Below are 26,456 nucleotides of genomic sequence, written 5' to 3'. Positions count from 1 at the left end.
ACAGCCTTGGAGCAGGCGCTGGGTTTGTGGGGCGGGGGGAGTCGAGGCTGCTCCCGTCCGTTCTTTCCACAGCCGACTCTTTTGAACTGTTTGTTCATTGTTTTTCTCTAAAAGCGTTTTCCTATGTGGGAACTATGTGATCATTTAAAAACTATGTGATCTGGGTGAAAGCGTCGTGCTGGGCTGCGCCCCGCCCCCCCCCCACCCGCCTGCTGCAAGCGGAAGTTTCTTCCACATTCTTCCCGCGCTGGGCGCTGCATCTGCGTATCTATTATTTATAGCTGTGTGCAGACACACACACCCCCACGCGTGTCTGTTCTTTTAATTTCATTTATTATTATTTTTTGAATCTTCGTTCCCCTGGTGGAGGTTCATCTCTGGGGGCTTTACCTGCATACTTGGCTGAGCCCCAGTTCTCTGGGTTGGGAGGGGGCCCACTCTTTCAGCCTTGGTGCTCACATGTGTGCTTGAGGGAGGGGAGCTGGTTTTGGGTCCCACACTAGCTTTTGTCCAGCCCTGACTGCAGCTGCAGGGTTAGAGCCGTGAGGACTGTCTTGGCGCATGTGGTGGCACTAGGCGTTGGACTTGAAACCGTATGTGTTTGTGGCAGACGTGAAGGACTGAGATAATCTCCAGACCTTCCCTCTACTTTCTCTCTCTCTCTCTCTCTCTCTCTCTCTCTCTCTCTCTCTCAGCCACATCTGGCAGTGCTCAGGGCTTACCCCTGGTTCTGTTCAGGGATCACCCCTGGCAGACTCAGGAGCTGAGAGTTAAACTTGGGTCGGCTGAGTGCATGGCAAGTCCCTTAACCACGGCACTATCTCCCCAGTCCCCATGTAAAATGACTTTGAACTCGTCTGTGTTTGAATATAGATTTTTCATTTGACAGTAGTCCGACTTACCTTTTCTTGTTTTAGTTTGCGATAGCAGGGCTGGAGCCATAGCACAGTGGGTAGGGCGTTTGTCTCGCATACGGGCGACCCAGGTTCGATTCCTCTGCCCCTCTCGGAAAGCCCGGCAAGCTACTGAGAGTATCCCGCCCGCATGGCAAAGCCTGGCAAGCTCCCTGGGATGTATTCGATATGCCAAACACAGTAACAACAAGTCTCACGATGGAGACATTACTGGTGCCTGCTCGAGCAAATCCATGAACAATGGGAGATCAATGCTACAGTGCTTGTTTTAGTTTGTGGGTCACACCCGCCACTGCTCAGGGATTCCTCCTGGCTCTGCACACAGGAATCACTCCTGGCGGTGCTCAGGGGACCATATGGGATGCTGGGAATCGAACCAGGCTCAGCCACATACCCGCTGTGCTATGGCTCCAGAGCCTCCAATTGTATTTTTTTTCCTTTCTTTTGGGTTTTGGGCCACGCTGGGCAGTGCTCAGGGGTTGTTCCCAGCTCTGCGCTCAACGTGTCTCCTGGCAGTGCTCAAGGAGCCATATGGTCACGGTCCTCCCGTTGATCATCGATTTGCTCGAGCGGCCCCAGTAACATCTCCGTTGGAGACTTTGTTGTTACTGTGTCCGGCATATCGAATACGTCACGGGGAGCTTGCCAGGCTCTGCCGTGCGGGCGAGATACTCTCGGTAGATTGCCAGGCTCTCTGAGAGGGGCGGAGGAATCGAACCCGGGTCGGCCATGTTGACCGCTTGTAAGCAAACGCCTTAGCGCCCTTCTCGGAGAGCCATGTGATATCGGGCATCGAACCCAGGACCTCACACGTGCAAGGCGTATGCCAGTCAGAGCTTCTGATTTTGTTTTGCCCGGTGCAAGGTTATAAAGAGGTTCTCTCTCCTTGTTTTAAGACTTTGCTCTTTCTGCCACACCTGAGTGAGGTCAGGGTTACTTATGGCTTGGTGCCTGGGGACCTGCACCCACCCCATTGAGAACTTTATTGTGGCATCATTCACGCTGAGCTGGGAATTGCCTTCTGGACTGTGGAACTTAAGATGTTTGTTACTTGGGGCTGGAGCAATAGCACAGCGAGTAGGGCGTTTGCCTTGCACACGGCCGACCCGGGTTCGATTCCCAGCATCCCATAGGGTCCCCTGAGCACTGCCAGGAGTGATTCCTGAGTGCAGAACCAGGAGGAACCCCTGTGCATCACAGGCTGTGACCCAAAAAAGCCAAAGGAAAAAAAAAGATGTTTGTTACCTCAGATGCAGAGTCTGCCAGAGACGGGGATGATTCCATAGATGCTTAGACAAGAAAAACAAAGAGATTTCATATGAGCACTCTGGCAGGCACACACACACACACACACACACACACACACAAACACAGACATGCACTCACACACACTCACATTCACATGCACACAGCCAGAAGAATGTAGCCCTTCCCCCTAGGAGGGCTGCAGCCCCCAAACTTCAAGGAAACCCCGCCCCCCCCAGACCACGAGAGAGGGTCCTGCTGGGACCTTGATATGGGTCCGTGGGACAAGGAGCGAACTTCTGGCCTCCAGCGTGGGAAGCAGCGGTCTCCTGACTTTAGCCCCAAGTTTGCGGTCACTTTTGACCACAGCCATAGGAAGCTGTTAAGAGGTCAAGCATTCTTTCCTGCACGTTCTGTTGGGCTGTTCATGCCCTAATAACAGAGCAACAGGGCTGGAGCAATAGCACAGCGGGGAGGGCGTTTGCCTGGCATGCGGCCGACCCGGGTTTGACTCCCAGCATCCCATAGGGTCCCCCGAGCACCGTCAGGAGTGATTCCTGAGTGCAGAGCCAGGAGGAATCCCTGAGCATTGCCGGGTGTGACCCCCCACAAAAAAAAAGAAAAAAAAGAAAAATAACAGAACAACTTGTCCTGCGCGCACGTGCTGTATGTGTGTGCGTGTGTGTACATGTGTACATGTGCGTGTGTGTGTCTGTGGGACCTGGGCAGAGACGGGGGCTGCCCTATGTGCTGGTCTCAGGGTCTCTTCTCTGCCTTTGCCGACTCCCACAACATCGTCGTCTCCCGGGGGGAGGGGGGCTGAGATCTGCTTCCTAAAGTCACCAACTCCATTTTTGACTTTTGGTCCTTTATGGAAATGGCTCCCACCCCCCAGCCCCCGCATCTCTACAAACCACGTTAGAATCAGCTTCATTTAAGGAGGAGCAAAAGGTCCCAGTTTGGTTTTCTTTTTTTTTCTTTTTCCTTTCTGGGTCACACCCGGCGATGCTCAGGGCTTACTCCTGGCTCTGCACTCAAGAGTTACTCCCGGTGGTGCTCAGGGGACCCTATGGGATGCTTGGAATCGAACCCGGGTTGGCCGCGTGCAAGGCAAATTCCCTACCCACTGTGCTATTGCTCCAGCCCCAAAAGGTCCCAGATTTGAGGTCTGCCTGGCCCTGAATTCCGATCGAGAAGTGATTCATTTTTTTTTTTTTTTGCTTTTTTGGTCACACTCGGCAACGCTCAGGGGTTCCTTCTGGCTCTGCACTCAGGAATCACTCCTGGTGGTGCTCAGGAAACCTTATGGGATATCAGGGATCGGCTGTGTGCAAGGCAAATGCCCACCCGCTGGACTATTGCTCTGGTCCAAGAAGTCACCCTGAAGAGGGCAGTGTGGAATCTGGGGTCCCTGAGAATCACTGATACCTCCATTGACATCAAACTTTTGTTGTCGAGAGGAGCGATAGCACAGCGGGGAGGGCATTTGCCTTGCACGCGGCCGACCCGGGTTCGATTCCCAGCATCCCATAGGGTCGTCTGAGCACTGTCAGGAGTAATTCCTGAGTGCAGGGCCAGGAGGAACCCCTGTGCATCGCCGGGTGTGACCCCAAAAAGCCAAAAAAAAATCTACTCTTAAGGTGATGCACCTGACACCCCCATCTGATGTGACACACTTCAATCGCTCCCCAAAGAAACTCTGGTTGCTCACAGTTACTCTCCCTTCCCTCCTCTCCTGGTCACTGGGGTACACTTGTCCCGCATGGCTCCTGTGAATGGCATAGCTTTCTATCATGTTTTACTATTTTTGGTTTTGTTGTTTTTTTGGGGGGGATTGGGTCATATCTGGCGATGCTCAGGGGTTCCTCCTGGCTCTGCACTCAGGAATTACTCCTGGCAGTAGCTCAGGGGACCCTATGGGATGCTGGGAATCGAACCCGGGTCGGCCGCGTGCAAGGCAAATGCCCTCCCTGCTGTGCTATCTCTCCAGCCCCGGGTGCTTAGTCTTGACTGCACTTAGTGTTCACTCCTGGCAGGGCTCGGGGAACCCTAGGGGGTGCCCGAGATGGAACCCAGGCTGGGTGTGTGCAAACCAAGTGCCCTCCCCACTATATAATCACTCTGATGTCTTCGTTTAACTTTTTCTTTTGAGGGGGTTGCACTCCAGACGGTGCTGGAGGAACCATGCGGTCCTGGGGTCGGAGCCTGGGGTTCTCACGTGCAGGCCCTGCACTCAGCCCTGCATCCCTGGGGTCCCTAGATGGCTTCTCCCAGCCTCAGCCATTACTGGCTTGGGCGGTTTCCACTTTGGGCCCTGGGGGAGATGGTAATGACGATGGCGTGTGTCAGTGTGTGCGCGCAGGGGGCTGGGGGTGGCGGGCGTCGCCAATTGTCTTCGGGTGTTCTGTACCTAGGGGTGAGGCTGCTGGCTCATGTGACACCCCTATATTTAACTGTCGGAGGGATTAATCAGCCGTTTGCCCAAGTGCCTGCAGCCCTTGTTTCCACCAGCGGTGGCAGAAGCTTCTAATTTCTCTGCTTCCTGGCCACTGCTGACGCGCGGATCTTTCAGAACTTCACTGGGGGTGGCGGGTGGGGGGTTGGGGGGGAAGGGGGGGCCATGAGCTCATGGTGGCTTCGACGCGCATTTCCCTAATGACTAACACCAGTGATACCTCGTGGTTTGCAGTGTGGGGGGTCTGGCCTGCTTTTGGGGGGACTTAGTCACAGGAAGGTGTTTTTTTTATGTTTCCCCAAAGAGTGTCTCTGTTTTCTTCCTGTGTCGCTTACCCCTGTCTTATAGATGAACCCCTGTTCTGTCACCAGCACCCACCCACTGATGGGAATATGGTGTCGGGGGGCCCCAGAATATCTAGTAGAGAAACGTTGTTCTAGATGGTTTCGTTGTTTTAAATAGTTTACTTTTTCTGGGGGGTGGGGGGCACACCCAGCAGTGCTCAGGGCTTGCTCCTTGCTCTGTGCTCAGGGATCCCTCCCAGAGTTGCCCAGGGGAGCCTCTGCTGTGCCAAGGATGGAACCAGGGTCAGCTGCGCATGTAAGGCAAGTGCTCCTCCCCCCGGACTATATCTCCGGCTCCTTATATGGACTTTTGTAGGTTTTTTTGGAGGGGGCTTGTTTTTGGTTTTGGGTCACACCCAGAGATACTCAGGGGTCACTTCTGGCTTTGTACTTCGGAATTACTCCTGGTGTGCTTGGGGGGTCCCCATGGGATGCCGGGAATCAAAACTGGGTGAGCCGTGTGCAAAGCAAGTGCCCTACCCACTGTACTACCTCTCCGGCCCCTGCAAGGAGCACCCTTGGAACGGCACATGCTGTGGGTTTGGAGAAAGGAGGACCACCACGGAGGGAATCGCATGGGAGAGTCCACCAGCTGAGCTCTGCCCACCTCCCCCCCCCCCCAGTTTCTCTCCTCCCAGACCTTCCACGGGCCCCGCCACTCTGCCGTTCCCACGGGGCTGTGGGGTCGGACTCAGGACAAAGAAGTTTTCTGAGCAGCTCCTGGAGTCTCTGATCTCTGTTCACATTTTCTCCAGGATTTCCTTGGCTTGGACCTCCTTTTCCTCCCCTCCCCTCCCCCCTTCCCTCCCCTCCCCTCTCCTCCCCCCTCCCCTCTCCTCTCTTCCCTTCCTTCTCTCCATTCCCTCCCCTTCCCTCCCCTCCCATTCCATTCGCTCCTCTCCTTCCCCCTCCCCTCCCCTCTCCTCTCCTCTCCCCTCCTCTCCTCTCCTCTCTTCCCCTCTCCTCTCCTCTCCCCTCCTCTCTTCCCCTCCCCTCCCCCTCTCCTCTCCTCCACTCCCCTCCTCTCTTCTCCCCTTCCCTCCCCTCCCCTCTTCTCTCCTCTCCTCGTCCTCCCCTCCCCTCTTCTCCCCTCCTTTCCTCTCCTCCCCTTCCCTCTCCTCTCCTCTCCTCTCCTCTCCTCTCCTTTCCTCTCTCCTCCCCTCTCCTCCTCCCCCTCCCCTCCCCTCCCCTCCCCTCTTCTCTCCTCTTCCTCTCTTCTTCCTCTCTTCCCCTCCCCTCCCCTCCCCTCCCCCTCCCCTCCCCTCTCCTCTCCTCTCCCCTCTCTCCCCTCCCTCTCTTCCCCTCCCCTCCTCTCTTCTCCCCTCCCCTCCTCTCTTTCCCCTCCCCTCCCCCCTCCCTCCCCTCTCCTCTCCTCTCCCCTCCTCTCCCCTCCTCTCTTCCCCTCCCCTCCCCTCCCCTCCTCTCTTCTCCCCTTCCCTCCCCTCCCCTCCCCTCTTCTCTCCTCTCCTCTCCTCCCCTCTTCTCTCCTCTCCTCTCCTCCCCTCCCCTCTCTCCCTCCTTTCCTCTCCTCCCCTTCCCTCTCCTCTCCTCTCCTCTCCTTTCCTCTCTCCTCCCCTCTCCTCTCCTCCCCTCCCCTCTCCTCTCCTCCCCTCTCTCTTCTCCCCTCCCCTCCCCACCCCTCCCCTCTTCTCTCCTCTCCTCTCTCCTTCCTCTCCTCCCCTCCCCTCCCCTCCCCCTCCACTCTCCTCTCCTCTCCCCTCCTCTCCCCTCCTCTCCCCTCCTCTCTCCCCTCCCCTCCCCTCTCCTCTCCTCCCCTCTCCTCCTCTCTTCTCCCCTCCCTCCCCTCCCCTCTTCTCTCCTCTCCTCTCCTCCCCTCCCTCTCTCCCCTCCTTCCTCTCCTCCCCTTCCCTCTCCTCTCCTCTCCTCTCCTTTCCTCTCTCCTCCCCTCTCCTCTCCTCCCCTCCCCTCTCCTCTCCTCCCCTTCTCTCTTCTCCCCTCCCTCCCCTCCCCTCCCCTCTCTCTCCTCTCCTCTCTCCTTCCCTCTCCTCCCCTCCCCTCCCCTCCCCCTCCACTCTCCTCTCCTCTCCCCTCCTCTCCCCACCTCCCCCCTCCTCTCTTCCCCTCCCCTCCCCTCTCCTCTCCTCCCCTCTCCTCTCTCTTCTCTCCCCTTCCCTCCCCTCCCCTCTTCTCTCCTCCCTCTCCACCCCCTCCCCTCTCTCCCCTCCTTTCCTCTCCTCCCCTTCCTCTCCTCTCCTCTCCTCTCCTTTCCTCTCTCTCCTCCCTCTCCTCTCCTCCCCTCCCCTCTCCTCTCCTCCCCTTCTCTCTTCTCCCCTCCCCTCCCCTCCCTCCCCTCTTCTCTCCTCTCCTCTCTCCTTCCCTCTCCTCCCCACCCTCCCTCCCCCTCCACTCTCCTCTCCTCTCCCCTCCTCTCCCCTCCTCTCCCCTCCTCTCTTCCCCTCCCCTCCCCTCCCCTCCTCTCTCTCCCCCTTCCCTCCCCTCCCCTCCCCTCTTCTCTCCTCTCCTCTCCTCCCCTCTTCTCTCCTCGCCTCTCCTCCCCTCCCCTCTCTCCCCCGTCCTTTCCTCTCCTCCCCTTCCCTCTCCTCGCCTCTCCTCTCCTTCCTCTCTCCTCCCCTCTCCTCTCCTCCCCTCCCCCTCACCTCTCCTCCCCTCTCTCTTCTCCCCACCCCACCCCACCCTCCCCACTTCACACCCACCCTCCCTCCCTCTCCTCCCCTCCCCTCCCCACCCCCTCCACTCCTCTCCTCTCCTCCTCCTCTCCCCTCCCTCCCCCCTCCTCTCTTCCCTCCCCTCCCCTCTCCTCTCCTCCCCTCTCCTCCTCTCTTCCACCCTTCCCTCCCCTCCCCTCTTCTCTCACTCCACTCCTCCCCTCCCCTCACCCCACCCTTACCTCTCCTCCCCTTCCCTCTCCTCTCCTCTCCTCTCCTTTCCTCTCTCCTCCCCTCTCCTCTCCTCCCCTCCCCCTCTCCTCTCCTCCCCATCCTCTTCTCCCCCCCCCTCCCCTCCCCTCCCCTCTTCTCTCCTCTCCTCTCATCCTTCCCTCTCCTCCCCTCCCCTCCCCTCCCCCTCCACTCTCCTCCCTCACCCCTCCTCTCCCCTCCTCTCCCCTCCTCTCTTCCCCTCCCTCCCATCCACACCTCCCCCTCTCCTCCTCTCTTCTCCCCTTCCCTCCCCTCCCCTCTTCTCTCCTCTCCTCTCCTCCCTCCCTCTTCTCCCCTCCTTTCCTCTCCTCCCCCTCCCTCTCCTCTCCTCTCCTCTCCTTTCCTCTCTCCTCCCCTCCCCTCTCCTCCCCCCTCCCCTCTCCTCTCTTTCCCTTCCCTTCTCTCCCTTCCCTCCCCTCCCCTCCCTCCCCCTCCCCTCTCCTCTCCTCTCCCCTCCTCTCCCCTCCTCTCCCCTCCTCTCTTCCCCTCCCCTCCCCTCTCCTCTCCTCCCCTCCCCTCCTCTCTTCTCCCCTTCCCTCCCCTCCCCTCTTCTCTCCTCTCCTCTCCTCCCCTCTTCTCTCCTCTCCTCCCCTCCTTTCCTCTCCTCCCCTTCCCTCTCCTCTCCTCTCCTTTCCTCTCTCCTCCCCTCTCCTCTCCCCCCCTCCCCTCCCCTCCCCTCTCCTCCCCTCCCCTCCTCTCTTCTCCCCTCCCCTCCCCTCCCCTCTTCTCTCCTCTCCTCTCTCCTTCCCTCTCCTCCCATCCCCTCCCCTCCCCCTCCCCTCCCCTCTCCTCTCCTCTCCCCTCCTCTCCCCTCCTCTCCCCTCCTCTCTTCCCCTCCCCTCCCCTCCTCTCTTCTCCCCTTCCCTCCCCTCCCCTCCCCTCTTCTCTCCTCTCCTCTCCTCCCCTCCCCTCTTCTCCCCTCCTTTCCTCTCCTCCCCTTCCCTCTCCTCTCCTCTCCTTTCCTCTCTCCTCCCCTCTCCTCTCCTCCCCTCCCCTCTCCTCTCCTCCCCTCCTCTCTTCTCCCCTCCCCTCCCCTCTTCTCTCCTCTCCTCTCTCCTTCCCTCTCCTCCCCTCCCCTCCCCCTCCCCTCTCCTCTCCTCTCCCCTCCTCTCCCCTCCTCTCCCCTCCTCTCTTCCCCTCCCCTCCCCTCTCCTCTCCTCCCCTCCCCTCCCCTCTCCTCCCCTCTTCTCTCCTCTCCTCTCCTCCCCTCCCCTCTTCTCCCCTCCTTTCCTCTCCTCCCCTCCCCTCCCCTCTTCTCTCCTCTCCTCTCCTCCCCTCTTCTCTCCTCCCCTCCCCTCCCCCTCCTCTCCTCCCCTCCCCTCCTCTCTTCTCCCCTCCCCTCCCCTCCCCTCCCCTCTTCTCTCCTCTCCTCTCCTCCCTTCCCCTCTTCTCCCCTCCTTTCCCCTCCTCCCCTTCCCTCTCCTCCCCTCCCCTCTCCTCTCCTCTAGCACTAAATGCTGTTCCCTCCTCTGGACACCATCCCGGTGGCTTCCATGTCCTGGCGACGAGAAAGGCTGCCTGCTGTGGCATATCTGCTCTCGGTATGGGCTTCTGTGTGGATGGGAATTTTCAGCCCCTTCGGGTCTGTTCCAAGGAGTGTGGTTGCTGAATCACAAGGTGGGAAGAGGTTTCACTTGGTTTTTATTGTGATTTTTATATTTGAAAGGAGGGTCAGGTCTGGAGGCTGCACCCAGCGGTGCTCAGGGCTTACCCCTGGCTCTATGCTCAGGGAGCACTTCTGGGGAAGCTCAGGGGACCATACGGGACGTCAGGGATCGAACTCTAGTTGGCTGCATCCAGATTTTATATCCAAATATAGAAGAAAATCATCCAGATTTTCTCCTATATTGAGGCTGGAGCGATAGCACAGTGGGTAGGACATTTGCCTTGCAGCCAACACTCATTCAAATCCCTGGCATCCCATAGGGATTCCCAAGCACCGCCAGGAGTTATTCCTGAGCGCAGAGGCAGGACTAAGCCCTGAGCATCACTGAGTGTGGCCCCCAAAACAAACAAACAGGGGCCAGAGCGACAGTACAGTAGGTAGGGTGTTTGCCTTGCACGTGGCTGCCCTGGGGTTCAATCCCCTGCATCTCATAGGGTCCCCTGAGCACGACCGGGAGTAATTCCTGAGTGCAGAGCCAGGACTGAGAATCACCAGGTGTGACCCAAAATGCAAACAACAACAACAACAAAAAGACAAAAAAAAAACACCCCAAAAAACAAAAAACAAGCAAACAAACCAAACCGGAAGAGTTTTAAGTAGGAACTCAATGCTTTCCTTTAAACTGTTACTTTGTATCTGCGGCTGTTACTCTGTATCTCAGCTAACAGCTACCTCCTAACTGCTTTTGCCTATTGGTCCGTAACTTGCGCATTTTTGCTCCACTGGGCTGAGAGGTGCTCGCCTGTCCCGGCTGGCTCTGCCCGGCCTGTTCATTCCGGCAGGGTTTGATCCTTTCTCGGATGCTCCGCTCCTAGGGACAAGCTTACTGGGACGCGTGACCCCCTGAGCCCAGCGCTGCAGCTCGTCTGAAGAGAGATAGCGGGTTGCCTGGTTTTGTCAACTGTGGAGGTGTCTGTCCATCCTTGCCCACCGGGTCTTTTTGAGCTTTCTCTCCGCAGGTCTCGGTGAGTGAAATCATATGGCAGGACAGAACACGTAGTTTATTAGAACAATAGGTATATTAACAATTCAAGGGGCTGGAGTGATAGCACAGCGGGTAGGGGGGTAGGGCGTTTGCCTTGCATGCGGCCAACCTGGGTTCAATTCCCAGCATCCCATAGGGTTCCCTGAGCACCGCCAGGAGTAATTCCTGAGTGCAGAGCCAGGAGGAACCCCTGTGCATTGCCAGGTGTGACCCAAAAAGCCAAAAAACAAAACAAAAAAAAAACCAATTCAAATCAGTGTCATGTATCAATAGTGAATCACTTTTTTTCTTTTACTTTTTTCTTTTTGGGTCACACCCAGCGATATTCAGGGGTTCCTCCTGGCTCTGCACTCAGGAGTTACTCCTGGCGGTGCTCAGGGGACACAATGGGATGCTGGGAATCGAACCCCGGTCGGCCGTGTGCAAGGTAAACGCCCTACCCGCTGTGCTATCTCTCCAGCTCCAATAGTGAATCACTCTTTAGAGTTCTTGCATGTTTATTTTATTTTTTGCTTTTTTGGTGGTCACACCCAGCAGTGCTCAGCGGTTCCTCCTGGCTATGCACTCAGGAATTACTCTTTGATGGTGCTTGGGGGACCATGTGGGATGCCGGGGATCGAACCCGCATCGGCCACATGCAAGACAAACGCCCTCCCTCCCTGCTGTACTATTGCTCTGGCCCAGTTCTTACAAATTTTTTGGTGGGGTGTGACGCCCAGCAATGCTCCTGGCTCTGCACTCAGGAATCACTGCTGGCAAGACTTGAGAAATCTTATGTGATGTTGGGTTACTGCATGCAAGACATGCGCCGCCCCCCCCCACTATCGCTCCAGCCCCTCCCTCCCCCCCCCCGGGGTTGTAGAGCAGGGCTGGTTCCACTTCCAGTGCCACTGTTCTCAATCTCTCTCTTACGGCTCTTGGGTAACACAGTTATAGTAGTGTTGATATTTCTGTTTTTGACGTACAGAGATGCTTCACCTCCGCTCAAGCTCCAAAGCGCCCACACACTGTTTAATGTCACTTCTCGTCCTCCCCCACTTCCCAGGGACAGAATTCTCAGCCTCAACATTCCAGGCAGATCCTACCTCTGAGCCGCTTCCCATGGCTATTGGTGACGAGGATGTAGTTTACATCACACCCAGTGGTGCTCAGGGCTGACTCCTGGCTCTGCACTCAGAAATTACTCCTGGTGGTGCTCCTGGGGGACCCTACGGGATGCTGGGGATCGAACCCAGGTCGGCTGTGTGCAGGGCAAACGCCCTCCTTGCTGTACTATCGTGCTGGCCCCCAGTCAGTCTGGCAATTATAGCTCTGACTTGGAATATTTGCTTTTTTTTTTCTTTTTGGGTCACACCCGGCGCTGCACAGGGGTTACTCCTGGCTCTGCACTCAGGAATCACTCCTGGTGGTGTTCGGGGGACCAAATGGGATGCTGAGAATTGAACCCGGGTCAGCCGCGTGCAAGGCAAGCGCCCTCCCCGCTGTGCTATCACTCCAGCCCCTGACTTGCAATATTTGGAGTGTTATTTTTTAAAAGGAAAAAAGATAAGTATGTTTCTATTTCATCAACATGGACTGTCTTCTTGGAAATAAAAGATGAATGCGCTCTTTCACACCCGCTACGGGCTACCATGGTTTCTCTGAGTTTTTAGCATTTGAATTCTGAGGGTGTCACAGAAGCGGGCAAATCAATTGCATTTTAATTAAGAAAAAACGCATCGAAACTCCGTCTCTCTGCCCTCGCAGCTGGCCCTGGCTTCTGTGAATTCTGCCTGCATGAATTCGGTCTTTGATCAGTCGATTCCCACCTCAACCCTCAGTCTCAAGGGCTGCCTGTCCCTGGCTTCATTCATTGACATTTCTGGGGCTTCGAGGCGCTTAAGGTTTTCCTTTTCTTTTACACAAAATACTTTATTTTACAGAAATAACGATCCAAGTTTATGGTGACGAGCTTTTTTATTAACCCAATCTATGGCATGAGAATGTGCCAAAAGCAACTTCTTTCTTAGGAGATTCGTTGGAATCACTTATTATTATTTTGGTTCTCTGTGACATTCTCTTTCGAGATGTTATTTATTTATTTCTCGGAGGATCACTGTGAGATACAGGGATGCTATTTTCGACCATCCAAAGTCACCTCCACAAAGATCTGACGCACCAGACGAAGCAGGAGCAGATGACACAGCAGCCGATGGGGCCCTCAGCGCCCGCGGGAGAGTTTCTCCTCATTGCTGCCTTATTTCTCTTAGCAAAGGGAGCGTCTTGGAGATTTTTTTTTCTTTTTGGGTCACACCCGGCGATGCACAGGGGTTCCTCCTAGCTCTGCACTCAGCAGTCACTCCTGGCAGTGCTCTGGGGACTATATGGGATGCTGGGAATAGAACCCGGGTCGGCCGTGTGCAAGGCAAACGCCCTCCCTGCTGTGCTATTGCTCCAGCCCTGGAGAGTGTCATTCTTTTTTTAATTTAATTTTTATTAGTGAGACACCATGAAGTACAGTTTGTAGACTTACAAATTTTTGTGCTTGGGTTTCAACTACACAATGATCAAATACCCATCCCTCTACCAGTGCCCATTTCCCACCATCACGGATCCCAGTATCCCTCCCACCCCCCATTCCCCCCATCCCACCCTGCCTCTGTGGCAGGGCATTCCCTTTTGTTCTCTCTCTCCTTTAGGGTGTTGTGGTTTGCAAAAGAGGCAATGGGTGGCAATAACGTTTGGACTATAGTCTACTTTCAGCATGCTTCTCCCATCCTGGGAGGATCCTCCCAACACCCTTTATTTGGTGCTCCCTTCTCTATCTGAGCTCCCTTTCCTCTAGAATGAGTGCCTGGCCTCCAAGCCATGGAGCAAAACTCCTGGTACTAATCTCGGCCGAGAGTGTCATTTTTTGAACTCACCTGGGGAACAGAGGCGTGTCTTTGTGGCAGGGCACCCCTTGCATGAGGCTATAAATTTGATCCCCAATACACAGGACCACCGCCTCTCCAGAGTGACTCCTAGTAAAGGCGTCGGCGCGATACTGCAAGTGTTGAAGTGCTCGCTTGCTGGACCAGAGCGATAGCACAGCAGGGAGAGTGTTTGCCTTGTACGCGGCTGACCCGGGTTCAATCCCCGGCATACCATATGGTCCCCTGAGTCCCGCCAGGAGTAAGTCCTGAGTGCAGAGTCAGGAGTAACCCCTGAGCATCGCTGGGTGTGACCCCCAAACAAACAAAAGAATAAAGTGCTCGCTTGCCTAGAGCGAACCCCAGACCCATCTCCGGCACCCCACATGGTCCCCCTAGCCGAGCCAGGAGTCAGCCCTGAGCACTGCCAGCTGTGGCCCTATTGCCATCTCTCTAGAAAAGACTCCAGAGCACATGAGCAGTGACATTAGATCAGGGCTGGGAGCTGACGTGAGTGGCTGAGTGCCTGCTTGGCCTGTGCAAGGTCCTGGGTTCAAACCCTGCACCCCAGGGGCCCCCTGAGCACTGCTGGGGGTGGCTTACACACAATTAGGAAGAGAATTTGCAGAGCTAGAGGATCGGACAAGGGGGAGGGCGCTTGCCTTGCACGGCCAACCTGGGTTTGATTCCCGGCATCCCATAGGATCCCCGGCGCTCTGCCAGGAGTGAGAACTGAGTGCAGAGCCAGGACTAAGTCCTGAGCACTGCCGGATGTGACTCCCCAAACCCCCTTTCCCCCTAAGAAAATTAGGGGCTGGAGCGATAGCACAGCGGGTAGGGCGTTTGCCTTGCACGTGGCCGACCTGGGTTCGATTCCCAGCATCCCATATGGTCCCCCGAGCACCCGGGGAGTAATTCCTGGGTACAGAGCCGGGAGGAACCCCTGAGCATCACCAGGTGTGACCCAAAAAGCAAATAAAAATAAATAAATAAAATTGAACAAAAGTAAATTAAAAAATGTATATTTTGGGGGCCTAAGGCCAGGCTCCAGGATCCAAATCTGTCCCCCTAACCCAGCCCCCATCCCGCGTCTTCCACACTACCTGGACCAGCTGTCCCGCCACAGAGCCCCCTGGAACTCACTGCTGCTCCGTGGAGAGGCCCCTCTTCTCTGCGCTGCACCCCAACCCCCAGATGGTGGTACAGCGGGTGCTGGCAGGCCCGGGCTGGCCTGGCAGGGAGCTGGGACCCCTGGGGACTCTTTGGACCCGTGGGTTTGGAGCCACCCCGTCAGCTGTTGTGCGCAGAGGGGTGCCCTGCGTCCCGGCCGACCTCTCACCCCTCCGCCCTCACCCCCAGCGCATGAGCAGGTCTGAGCTGCCGCCTGCAGAGGTTTGAGCCAGGTGACCCCATGCTGTGTCAGCAACTGTGTTTGGCTTGGATGATGCCACCCCCCAGCAGATGCCAGGTTGCCCAGTGAGCTCACACCACCCCAGCCCTCTGTACCCGGGGTCACCCTGCTGCCCACCGGATGTGGTACACGGATCCCTTCCTCTCTCCTAGGTCCTGCTTCTTTCATGCTGCCTCCTCCAGGAAGTCTTCCTGCTTTTGGGGTTGGGCAGAGCTTTTCGTTTTAGTCTAGTTCGTTTGTGCTTTTTTTTTTTCTATTCCTGGTTCAGTGTTTGGGGGGAGGAGGGTCACTCGTGCTGATGCTCCGGGGAACACACGGAGCTTCTGGGGATCCAACCCTGAAGCCCCAGGGAAAGCCCGTGCCCTGTCCCTGGAAACTAGCCCCCTTCCTTGCTGGTGTGTCGGGAACAGTGCTCCAACAGGCTGGCACACACTGGCATCGCTGTGTGAAGAGGCTGGCGTGCAAGGCTGAGGTCAAGGCTGCAGCCCCAGCCCCGCCCGGTAAGATGGAAAAACAAATCCTTGCCTGGCCTTGCAGACAGCCGGCCCGATCTGGCTCCGGCCACGGGGATTGAGCTCAGTGTTGATTGTGGCCAGGGGATCACATCCCGCTGGAGGTGAGATACAATGTACTGATTGGAAAAGCTTGGGAGGGGCCGGGAACAGGGGGTGGGGGGGGTGGGGGGGGTAAACCCAGGTGCCGGCAGCAGCTCCTGGGCCCAAAGGAAAAAAACAGAGTTGCAGATTACTGTCTTCAGGACGTGCCAGAGAGTTTGCGGCCACACCTTGCTGTGTGTGGGACTTGCTCCTGGCTCCGTGCTCAGGAATCACTCCTGGGGGGGGGCCTCTGAGGACCCTTTGGTATCAGGGATCGAACCCAGAGAGGTCATGTGCGACACCAGTGCCCTACCCATTGCTCCCACCTGTCAGAAACTTGTTACCTGGGGCCAGAGCCAGAGCACAGAGGGGAGCATTTGCATGCGGCCGACCCGGGTTCGATCCCTGGCTTCCCTTAGGGTGCCCCAAGCACCGCCGGAGTGGTTCTTGAGCCCAGAGCCAGGAGTCAGCCCTGAGCACCCTCAGGTGTGGAATCCAACCTCCCCCCACCAAAAAAAAAAAACAACAACAACTATATATTAAAAAAAGAAAGTCATTGGGGCTGGAGCAATAGCACAGCGGGGAGGGCGTTTGTCTTGCACGTGGCCAACCCGGGTTAGAATCCCAGCATCCCATATGGTCCCTTGAGCACTGCCAGGAGTAATTCCTGAGTGCAGAGCCAGGAGGAACCCCTGTGCATTGCCAGGTGTGACCCAAAAACAAAAAAACAAAAGTCATTGAGGACCAAGAAGGTGCCTCATCGGGTGCCCAGCATGCATGGGGTCCTGGGGTCCAGCCCTGGTACCACGTGAACGTTGAGGGCCGCCAAAAACGACCCCCCAAGCATGGCGCCAGGGATAGCTGCCAGGCACCTCTGGGTGTGGCCCCAAAACAAACAAGAAAAGTTTCCGTATCGACCTCTCTGTTTTGGCACCCAAAGGGTCGGCCTTGGAGTCCCCCGCCCCCACTTTTATGCAGTTCACTTCCGGGAGCCACTCTATCCGGCCTCCCGCCCCTCTAGCATTCTCCTGCCAGTCTCCATGGTCTGATTGTTAGTTTGCTCCTTCGTTTGGGGCCACGCCTGGCCGTGCTCAGGGCTGACTCTTGGTTCCGTGCTCACTCCTGGCAGGGTTTGGGGGGTTTGCCTATGCAGTTCTGAGGCTCAACCTGGCGACAGCCACATGCAAGCCAAGTGCCTTCCTGACCAGACTAACTCTCCAGTGTCTGGGTTTGATTTCACTGGTTTGTACCTGTGTTTATCTTCCACACCAGGGGCGTGAGCCGGCCTTTGTCTCTTTCTGCTGATGTGTCTCCCTGGGTTGAATTAATTTCCCCTTCCCCCGTCACTGCATGGTTTTTGGGCTCACACCCTGCGATGCACAGAGGTTACTCCTGGCTCTGCACTCAGGAATCACTCCTGGCGGTGCTCGGGGGACCCTATGGGATGCTGGGAATCGAACCCGCGATGACTGCGTGCAAGGTAAACGCCCTACACGCTGTGCTATTGCTCCAGCCCCGCGAGATGGGTTTTCACTGTGTGTGCATGTTTCAGCTTTTTATTTGATTGGGGGTGGGAGCAGAGACCCCCATGTGACATGTGGTGGCACATGTCCCGTGACCAGCCGCCTGCGATTCTGTCTATATGTCGACTTTTGTGGGTATGTTGCCGTGAGCATAAGGTTCATTACAGAGATCTTTAAAATTTGTACTTTTTAAAACTTTGGGGCTTGGGGGTCACTCTCAGCAATGCTTGGGGTTACTTCTGACTCTGCACTCAGGAATCACTCTTGGCTGTCCTTGGGGACCATATGAGATGCCGGGAATCGAACACCGGTCGGTGGTGTGCACGGCAAGCACCCTCTCTGCTGTGCTATTACTCTGACCCCAAAACAGCCCCCAAATTTATACTTTTTTAGGGAGAATCTGGCAGTGCTCAGGTCTGCACTCTGCTCAGTACTTGGAGGTCACTCCCAGTTGTGCTTGGGGGACCATTTGATTTTGGGGACTGAACCCCAGCCTCCCACACACAAACCAGCTCTCTCTCCAGCTCCAGAATTTGTGGGGTCTATTTGGGTGGGTCAGGGAATTTGGGGCCACAGTCAGCGGTGCTCAGAGACTACTGCTGGTTCTGCACTCAGGAATTACTCCTGGCGGTGCTCGGGGGACCCTATGGGATGCTGGGGGTCGAACCTGGGTCGGCCGCGTGCAAGGCAAACGCCCTCCCCGCTGTGCTATGACTCCAGCCCTTGGTGCTGGGAATTGAGCTCAGGGCCCCATCGTGCCGGGCAGGTGCTCTGCCTTTCCCTGAATCCCTCCCCAGCCCAAGGGTGTCCATTTCCCAGCATCTCATATGGTCCCCTGAGCCTGCAAGGAGTGATCCCTGAGCACACAGCTGGGGATAAGCCCGAGCACAGCAGGTGAGACCCTCCCACCCACCCCTAAAAAAGCAGCAAAATTAAAAACCAAAAAAACAACAACAAACAAAACCAAAAAACAAAGTCGGTGTGGATGCAGGGCGGCTTGCAGAACCTGCGTGAGGTGCAGATTTACTCTGTCCAGTGTCTCCTGCAACTGCCCAGGAGGGGAAAAAAGGTCCATCCCCAACCCCCTGGGTCCAGCACAATTGAGGGGGCAGAGGGGGTTTCTGAAGCCCCTCTCCTCCTTTTTTTTTTTTTTTGCTTTTTGGGTCACACCCAGCGATGCACAGGGGTTCCTCCTGGTTCATGCACTCAGGAATCACTCCTCTCGGTGCTCGGGGGACCCTAAGGGATGCTGGGAATCGAACCCGGGTCGGCTGCGCGCAAGGCAGTCTCCCCGCTGTGCTATTGCTCCAGCCCCTCCTCCTTTTTTCCCTGTGATTTAGATACAGGAGTTTAATTTTTAATTTTTTTTTTTGTGGCTTTTTGGGTCACACCCGGCGATGATCAGGGGTTACTCCTGGCTCTGTACTCAGGAATTACTCCTGGTGGTGCTTGGGGTAACCATATGGGATGCTGGGAATCGAACCTGGGTCGGCCGCGTGCAAGGCAAACGCCCTCCCCGCTGTGCTATCCCTCCAGCTCCATACAGGAGTTTATTTTGACATATAGTTTGCAAGTAACTTCTTCATTTCCATAGACTGCCTTTTCATTTGAACAAAGATCTCTTTCCCTATACACTTTTTTAGTTGTCTAAAAGCAACACTTTTTAGTTATAAACTTATTTTTTTCTATTACTATTTTTATTGTTTTACTGTTTTTTTTTTTAATTTTTATTAGTGAAACACCATGAGGTACAGTTGTAGACTTACAAATTTTTGTGCTTGGGTTTCAGTTATATAATGATCGAGTACCCATCCCTCCACCAGTGCCCATTCTCCACCACCACCAGTCCCAGTATCCCTCCCTCCTCCCATCCCCCATCCCACCCTGCCTCTGTGGCAGGGCATTCCCTTTTGTTCTCTCTCTCCTTTCGGGTGCTGTGGTTTGCAACAGAGGCATTGGGTGGCAATCATGTTCGGTCCAGAGTCTACTTTCAGCATGCAGTTTCCCATCCTGGGAGGATTCTCCCAAGCCCCTCTCCTCCTTATCTGTGAGGACACAGCTTCTCACTGGAGCGAGTTGCCGCCAACGGGTTGGGACAGAGCCACCCTGCCCAGATGCAGCGGGGCTTGGCGTCCACACGTGTGCCCAGAGGTGGTGCCAGTCCCGCCCCTGGCTATGGAGAGATGGCACCGGCAGCCTGGAGAGGGAGCGCCTCATTATTCACCAGTCTTCCAGACTGGACCGCCTACTCACCCCATCTTCCGAGAGGGAGGGGGTGTGAGTCATGGGGACCCCGGTCAGCAGGGTGGATGGTGGCACGAAAGATGGCAAGTTCAAGCAGGTGAGTGGAATGCCAGGCCCTTGGGCCCGTTGAGAGGCTGTGGTGAGCCAGTCTGCCCCCGGCCCTTTGCACATGCTGTTCCACCCGCCCTTCCTTGTCTCTTCTCTAGCCTGGATTTTTAATGCCTTCAGGCAGCCAGGAGAATTTTTTCCTCACTTCTGATTTTATTTTTTTAAATTGGGACATGTCCATTTACAAGGTTATTCGTAGTTGAGGTTTAGACATACAAAACTTCAGCACCAGTCCCCACCCGACAGTGTCCCCAAATCCCTCTCCTGAACCCCCCACCCCCACCCCAGCCTGCTTCTCTAACCGGCACATTAAACTCACATTCTTGGGGGCTGCACGCGGCCGACCCGGGTTTAATTCCCAGCATCCCATGTGTTCCCCTGAGCACTGCCAGGAGTAACTTCTGAGTGCAGAGCCAGGAGGAACCCCTTGCATCGCCAGGTGTGACCCCCCCCAAAAAAGGGGAAAAAAATGAACTCACATTCTTTTTTTTTTTCTTTTTGGGTCATACCCAGCAGTGCTCAGGGGTTCCTCCTGGCTCATGCACTCAGGAATTATTCTTGGCGGTGGTGGTGGTGGTGAGGGGAATCCTATGGGATGCCGGGGATTGAACCCGGGTCGGCCGCACCCGGGTCCGCCGCACGAGGCAAACGCCCTCCTGGCTGTACTATCGCTCCAGCCCCGCCCCCTCGCATTCTAAGGAGCAAGAGTAACTGCAGCTAGAGAGGTTGGCCCAGGGTACCCCAGAGGGGACCCGGCAAGCAGGTGGGGGGGTCATGGGCCAGACCTCCCTCTTTGTTTCCTGGGCGGGGGTCCCCCATAGAGCTTTTGTCTGAAGCACTGGACAGGCTACCTTGCCAGGTTGGTAAGAAGATTTAAGGGAGGGGGGATGGCTCACTGGGGGAACCCCATGTCCCCCGAGGACTGTTGGGAGTGTTCCCCAGATAAAAAAGTCAATAAATTCAGAGCTTTTTTTTTAAAAGTATTGATTTGGGGTCACCCCTGGTTGTGCTCATGGGGAAGGACTCTTTCCAAGTAGTGGTGCTTGGGGAATCTCTCCAGGAGGTACTGGGAATCGAAACCAGGATCTCATCGCATGGAAAGCCAAATCCCGGCCCCCTTTGTTGAAAAAAGAAAAGAAAGAAAATGAAGATTATTTAGGCTCTGGAGCGCCAGTGCAACGGGGAGGGCGTTTGCCTGGCACACAGCTGACCAGTGTTCGATCCCCGGCGTCCCATAGGGTCCCCTGAGCACCGCCAGGAGCAATTCCTGAGTGCAGAGTCTTGCCGGGTATGACCCAAAAAGCCAAAAAAAAAAGGAAAAAAAAAAAAGGTAAATTTAGGAGCGGCGAAAGATAGCACAGGAGTTGGGCGCTGATTTTCAGCCGGGACCTGGTATGATCCCCAGCACCACTAGGGGTCGCTCCTGAGCACAGAGCCAGGAATCTCCCCGCCCCCACCTCCCATTCCCCCCCCAAAAGAGACGCTTTATTGGGGCTGGGGGTGTGGCCGCGGTGCGGGCGCGCGTCCCTGGCTTGTGCAAAGTGCCGTGTTTGCTCCGGGGCAGCGCCAGATGCGGCCCTCCCAGGAACGCAGATGGAGGGACCTAAGCCTGCCAAGGGCCCGCGCCGAGCGTGCCCGGACACCCCGGCCCCGGGCACCGCCGATCTGGACCCTGAGCGCCACCCTCGTGCCAAGCGCTTCACGTGGAAACTGGCACGCGCTGTCACCACCCGCTGCCCGCTCTGTCCGGGGGCCTGGTCTCCCCCAGGGCTGGGGGTGGGGGTGCTGCAAGGGGTCCCCCCGCAGACTCCCAGACCCCGTGGCTCCCCGGGAGGGTGGGGACTGACTCAGCCCAACTGACTCAGCCCTGCAGAGCTCACGGGACTTTCTCTGGAATCTGGGCCCCAGGCAGCGGTCCCGGGGGGCCACCCACCTAGAGCAGAGGGAGGGGGACTTTGCCAGATGGACATCTCTGGGATTCTTATGGGGGTGTAGGGCTCAGTGATGTAGTCCGCATTACAGCGGCACCAGGAAAGTCCAGCTGTTGCTTTCTGGCTGCTTTTTTTTTTAATTTAATTATTGGGCTGGAGCACGTAAGGACATTTGCCTTGGACGCAGCTGACCCTGGATCGATTCCTCCGTCCCTCTCGGAGAGCCCGGCAAGCTACTGAGAGTATCTCGCCCGAACAGCAAAGCCTGGCAAGCTACCCACGATGTATTCACATGCCAAACACAGTAACAAGTGTCATAATGGAGACGTTACTGGGCCCGCTTGAGCAAATCAATGAACAACGGGAGGACAGTGACAGTGACAGATTTTATTATTATTATTAGTATTATCTTTTTTTTTGCTTTTTGGGTCACACCCGGCAATGCTCAGGGGTTACTCCTGGCTCATGCACTCAGGAATTACTCCTGGTGGTGCTGGGGGGACCCTATGGGATGCTGGGAATCGAACCCAGGTTGGCCGTGTGCAAGGCAAATGCCCTCCCCACTGTGCTATGGCTTCAGCTCCGATTCCTGGATGCTTCTGAGCCCAACTCCAGAGGGATGCGTTGGCCCCATCTGCACATACCCCCTGGCCAACCTAAGACCAGGGGTGGACAAACATCTAGTTGATGGGACTTGGGGTGATTAGCTGGTTGGTTTGTCCCAAGGCAGTGGGGGAGAGACATGAAGGAGAGCAGAGTGGGGAACAGCTGCACCCCTCTTTCCTCTGTTCCCCCAGATGCTGGGGAGGGGGCCGCCAGCAGCCCCTCCTGTGCCTCCGTCAGGTGCCCCCCATTTTTTTTTTTTGCTTTCTGGGTCACACCCAGCGATGCATAGAGGTTACTCCTGGCTCTGCACTCAGGAATTACTTCTGAGTAATTCCAGTGCTTGGGGGACCCTATGGGATGCTGGGAATCGAACCCCGGTCAGCCCGCATTCAAGGCAAACGCCCTCTCCCCGCTGTGCTATGGCTCCAACCCCTCTGTGTTTGTTTTGGTTTGGGGGCCACACCCACAGGTGCTCAGGGCTTACTCCTGGCTCAGGGATCGCTCCTGGCGGGGCTCAGGGTACCCTAAGTGGTGCCAGCGATAGGACCAGGGTGAGTCGCGTGCAAGGCAAGCGCCCTGCCGGCTGTCCCATCTCTCAGGCCTGCTGAGATCGGATTGATGAGTTACTGCACGTCCGTTCAGCCCGATCCATAAATATTTTGTTGGACCGTCATGTTCTTCCGCACCCACTCCCTCACCACCCTTCCAGGGCTATCACCCTTCCTTCTGCTGATAACCCAGGGATCCGTTGTCTTGGCTACTTTGAAGCCGACCAGGCCGTGGGGCTGTTATCCGAGGCCACGGGAAGTCTGCCCCTTCTCCCCGCCTTCCTCCTTCACACCCCCTGACACCCCCGACTCGGCAGGGGGGAGTCTAGGTTTCGGTGGGTTTCAGACTTGGGTGAGAGGAGAGAGTATTTGCCTGCTGGGTCTGGGAATTTCACAGTGCATCCCGGATCCCAGGCGTCTGCCTGCAGACTGACCATCTTCTAGCTCAGACCCCCCGGATGGGGTGGGCAGGACCTCTTAGACCCTCTCATGCCCTCCCCCCCGCCCCCCCGCACCGCCCTGGACCCGGGGAAGGGTTGCCTCTGGCTCAGAGAGGGCGGATGGGAAACTGCTGTCCAGGATGGATGGGTTCAGTTATGGGAAGGCTGGCTGGGCGCCCGGCCTCTGATAAGGAGAGATGCGTGTTGCAACGTGACTCCCAGCACAGGTTGTTCTAGGGTTTGTTCGGTTCTTTCTTTCCTTTGTTTGTTTTCCCTTCCCCACTCCCAGAATGTCAGATGTCTGTTTCTTTTCTTTTTTTTTTGCTTTGTTTTTATGTCACATCGAGCGATGCGCAGGGGTTACTCCTGGCTCTGCGCTCAGGAATCACTCCTGGCGGTGCTTGGGGGACCTGGTGGGATGCCGGGGATGGAACCCGGGTCAGATGCATGCAAGGCAAATGCCCTACCTGCTGTCATATGGCTCCAGCCGCCGTCTTTTTTTTTTTTTTTTTTTTTGCTTTTTGGGTCACACCCGGCAATGCACAGGGGTCACTCCTGGCTCTGCGCTCAGGAATTACCCCTGGCGGTGCTCAGGGGACCATATGGGATGCTGGGAATCGAACCCGGGTTGGCCGCATGCAAGGCAAACGTGGCCGACCTGAGTTCGATTCCTCCGCCCCTCTCGGAGAGCCCGGCAAGCTACCGAGAGTATTCGATATGCCAGACACAGTAACAACAAAGTCTCCAATGGAGACGTTACTGGGCCCGCTCGAGCAAATCGACGATCAACGGGAGGGCCTTTACCTTTACCTTTATGGTTCATTTAACGGAGGTATCATAATACATAATAGAATTGAAGTTGTGGTAGTGGTTGTTATTATTCCAAGTTTTGAGGCCACACCCACTGGTGCTTAGGGCTTACTCCTGGCTCTGCACTCAAGGACCACTCCTAGCTGTCTTGGGGGACCATATGGGGTGCTGAGGATTGAACCCACGTCTGCTGCGTGAAAGGCAGGCATGCAATCTGCTGGACTATCTCTCAGACCCCCTGAAGTTGTTCTTTAAATACATATACTTTTTTTAAATAGTGCCGGAGATTTTTTTTTTTGCTTTTTTGGGTCACACCCGGTGATGCTCAGGGGTTCCTCCTGGTTCTGCACTCAGCAGTTACTCCTGGATTTGCTCAGGGGACCATATGGGATGCCGGGGACTGAACCCGGGTCAGATGCATGCAAGGCAAATGCCCTACCTGCTATACTATCGTTCCAGCCCCTGAAGTTGTTCTTTTCTTGTTAATTATCTTTGGGGGCACACTTGTTGGTGCTCAGGGATCACTCCTAGCAGTGATCAGGGGGGACATATGCAGTGTCAGGGATTTTTTTTTTTTGCGGGAGGAAGGTTTATTTGCCCGGAGATGCTTGGGGGTTCCTCCTGGCTCTGCACTCAGGAATTACCCCTGGCGGTGCTCAGGGGACCACCTGGGAGCGAACCTCAGGTTGGCCGCGTGCAAGGGAAAGTGCCCTCCCCACTATACTATCGCTCCAGCCCCAATCGTTATTTTGTTTTTACAGTGCCAGGGATTTGAACTGGGGTTGGAGGGATGCAAGGCAAGTGCCTCACCCCTTATACTACCTATCCAGCTTCTGGAGGTTTTTTAAATTTATTTTAATTTTTTTTGGAAGAGGCACAACTAATGGTGCTCCAGACTTACTCCTAGCTCTGTGCTAGGGATCCCTCCTGGTGGGGCTTGGGGGGCCCAGTGGGGTGTTCAGGATTGCACCCAGATGAGCCATGTGCAAGGCGAGTGCCCTCCCTGCTGGCCTGTAACTTGGGCCCCTGGAGTTGTCACTTTATTATTATTATTTTTAAAAAGTCGTTCACAATAATTTATTACATTCAGTACTTCGACACCAATCCCATTACACCTTCCCACCACCTGAATTTTTCCACCATCACCCAAGCCTGCCCAAAGGCAGATACTAAATAATTTATTTTGTATTACTTGTTATGAATAATCCACTAAAAAGGATCCAAAAAAGGTTTCCTTAGAGGAAAGTGTGTGAAGATTGTATCTCACCTTGGAGACATTAAGCCCCTGTATAAGAGATTAGTAACATGTTGATTAGTAAGATGTTAATTAGTTACAGGTTGAGCCTTGTGTGCTTTTATATATATATATATTTAATCAAGATCCGTTGTCTTCTACTACTGGAATTGTCACTTTATTTATTTATTTTTGCTTTTTGGGTCACACCTGGCGATGCTCAGGGGTTACTCCTGGCTTTGCACTCAGGAATCACTCCTGGCAGTGCTCAGGGGACCCTATGGGATGCTGGGAATCGAACCTGGGTCGGCCGCATGCCAGGCAAACGCCCTACCCGCTGTGCTATCTCTCCAGCCTGCCACCAATGTTGCCTCATCCCTCCACTGTTTGTTTTATTTTGGGGGCCACACCCAGTGATGCTCAGGGTTTACTCCTGGCTCTGTGCTCAGGGATCACTCCTGGGTATGCAGTGCTGGGGATCGAACTTAGGGTGGCTGTGTGCCAGGCAAATGACTCACCGAGGGTGTCCCAGAAACGCCCAGACTTGGCCTCCCCGCTTGGCGGCAGAGGGTTGAACGCAGCGGAGAATGTGAAGGGGTGAGGTGTGGAAACACACTCCCACCTTGGGGGCTGGATGCCCAAGAGGAAAGCAGGGAGTCTGGTCCCTTCTCTCTATCCCGTGGTCCATTTCCCTCACCTGGCCCTTCCACCCCACCCCGGGCGAGGGTTTGAACCCCTGACAGCGGGTGCTTGTGTGACTGAGCAAAGCAACTCTGGAGACCAGAGAGAAGTTCCTGGGTCGAATCCCTGAAAGCTGCTGGTTCCCTGAGCACCAAGCTGGGCGCACGCAGCAGCCCCTCGGGACCACCAGAGGTGGCCCCCAAAGCAGTTCTGGGGTCGGGAAGATAACTCCAGTGGTAGAGCACATGTCCTTCTGTATGAGGCCCCGAATTTGGTCCCTGACTCGGCAGGGGCCCCCTGAGGTTCGCCGGGGTGGGTCCTATGAAAAGAATCAGTTCTGCAGCTAGGGAGATTCGAAGGCAGTTTCCCTCACATGTGGCTGGTCCGGGTTTGATCCCCAGCACCTCCTAGGGTTCCCCTTGCCCCACCAGAAACGATCCCTGAGTGCAGAGCCAGGAGTGAGCCCCAGGATGTTGGCGGTGACACCTCCAAATCCAAAAGTCAACTGACACATAAAACGGTTCTCTGGGGGCTGGAGCGATAGCACAGCGGGTAGGGCGTTTGCCTTGCAAGAGACCAACCCGGGTTCGATTCCTAGAATCCCATAGGGTCCCCTGAGCACTGTCAGGGGTAATTCCTGAGTGCAGAGCCAGGAATAACCCCTGTGCATCGCCAGGTGTGACCCAAAAAGCAAAAAATCCCCCCCCCCAAAAAACAAACAAAAAAACCAAAACGGTTCTCTGCAATCTGCACCGTTGCTGCCTCCCTGTCATGTGCCAGCTCTTTTGGACCAAAAACACTAGACAAAGCGACAGTGACAGGGGCTCTGGGGGCCAAGGGGCCCGGACCCCCAATTTCTGTTCGTCAGGAGGGTTCAGTCCAGGCACTGACATGGCCTGAGATGCGACCAGAGACTTCCAGGGG

General features: G+C 55.8%; 1 protein-coding gene across 1 annotated transcript in view; it reads right to left on the bottom strand.

Annotated features, from left to right (window-relative positions):
* Positions 1-24,715, bottom strand: part of LGALS1 (galectin 1) — a 125,668-nt gene extending 100,953 nt beyond the window's left edge. Inside the window, exon 1 of the mRNA XM_056137601.1 lies at positions 24,711-24,715. The gene's annotated coding sequence lies outside the window, so the exon portion shown is untranslated. The remainder of the gene's footprint in view (positions 1-24,710) is intronic.
* Positions 24,716-26,456: the final 1,741 nt, after the last annotated feature.

The sequence above is a fragment of the Sorex fumeus genome, unplaced genomic scaffold (assembly GCF_029834395.1).
Source record: "Sorex fumeus unplaced genomic scaffold, SorFum_2.1 ptg000125l, whole genome shotgun sequence".
Lineage (NCBI taxonomy): Eukaryota > Metazoa > Chordata > Mammalia > Eulipotyphla > Soricidae > Sorex > Sorex fumeus.
The sequence above is the reverse complement of the archived record's forward strand: the minus strand, read 5'-3'. Positions and strand labels throughout refer to the sequence as shown.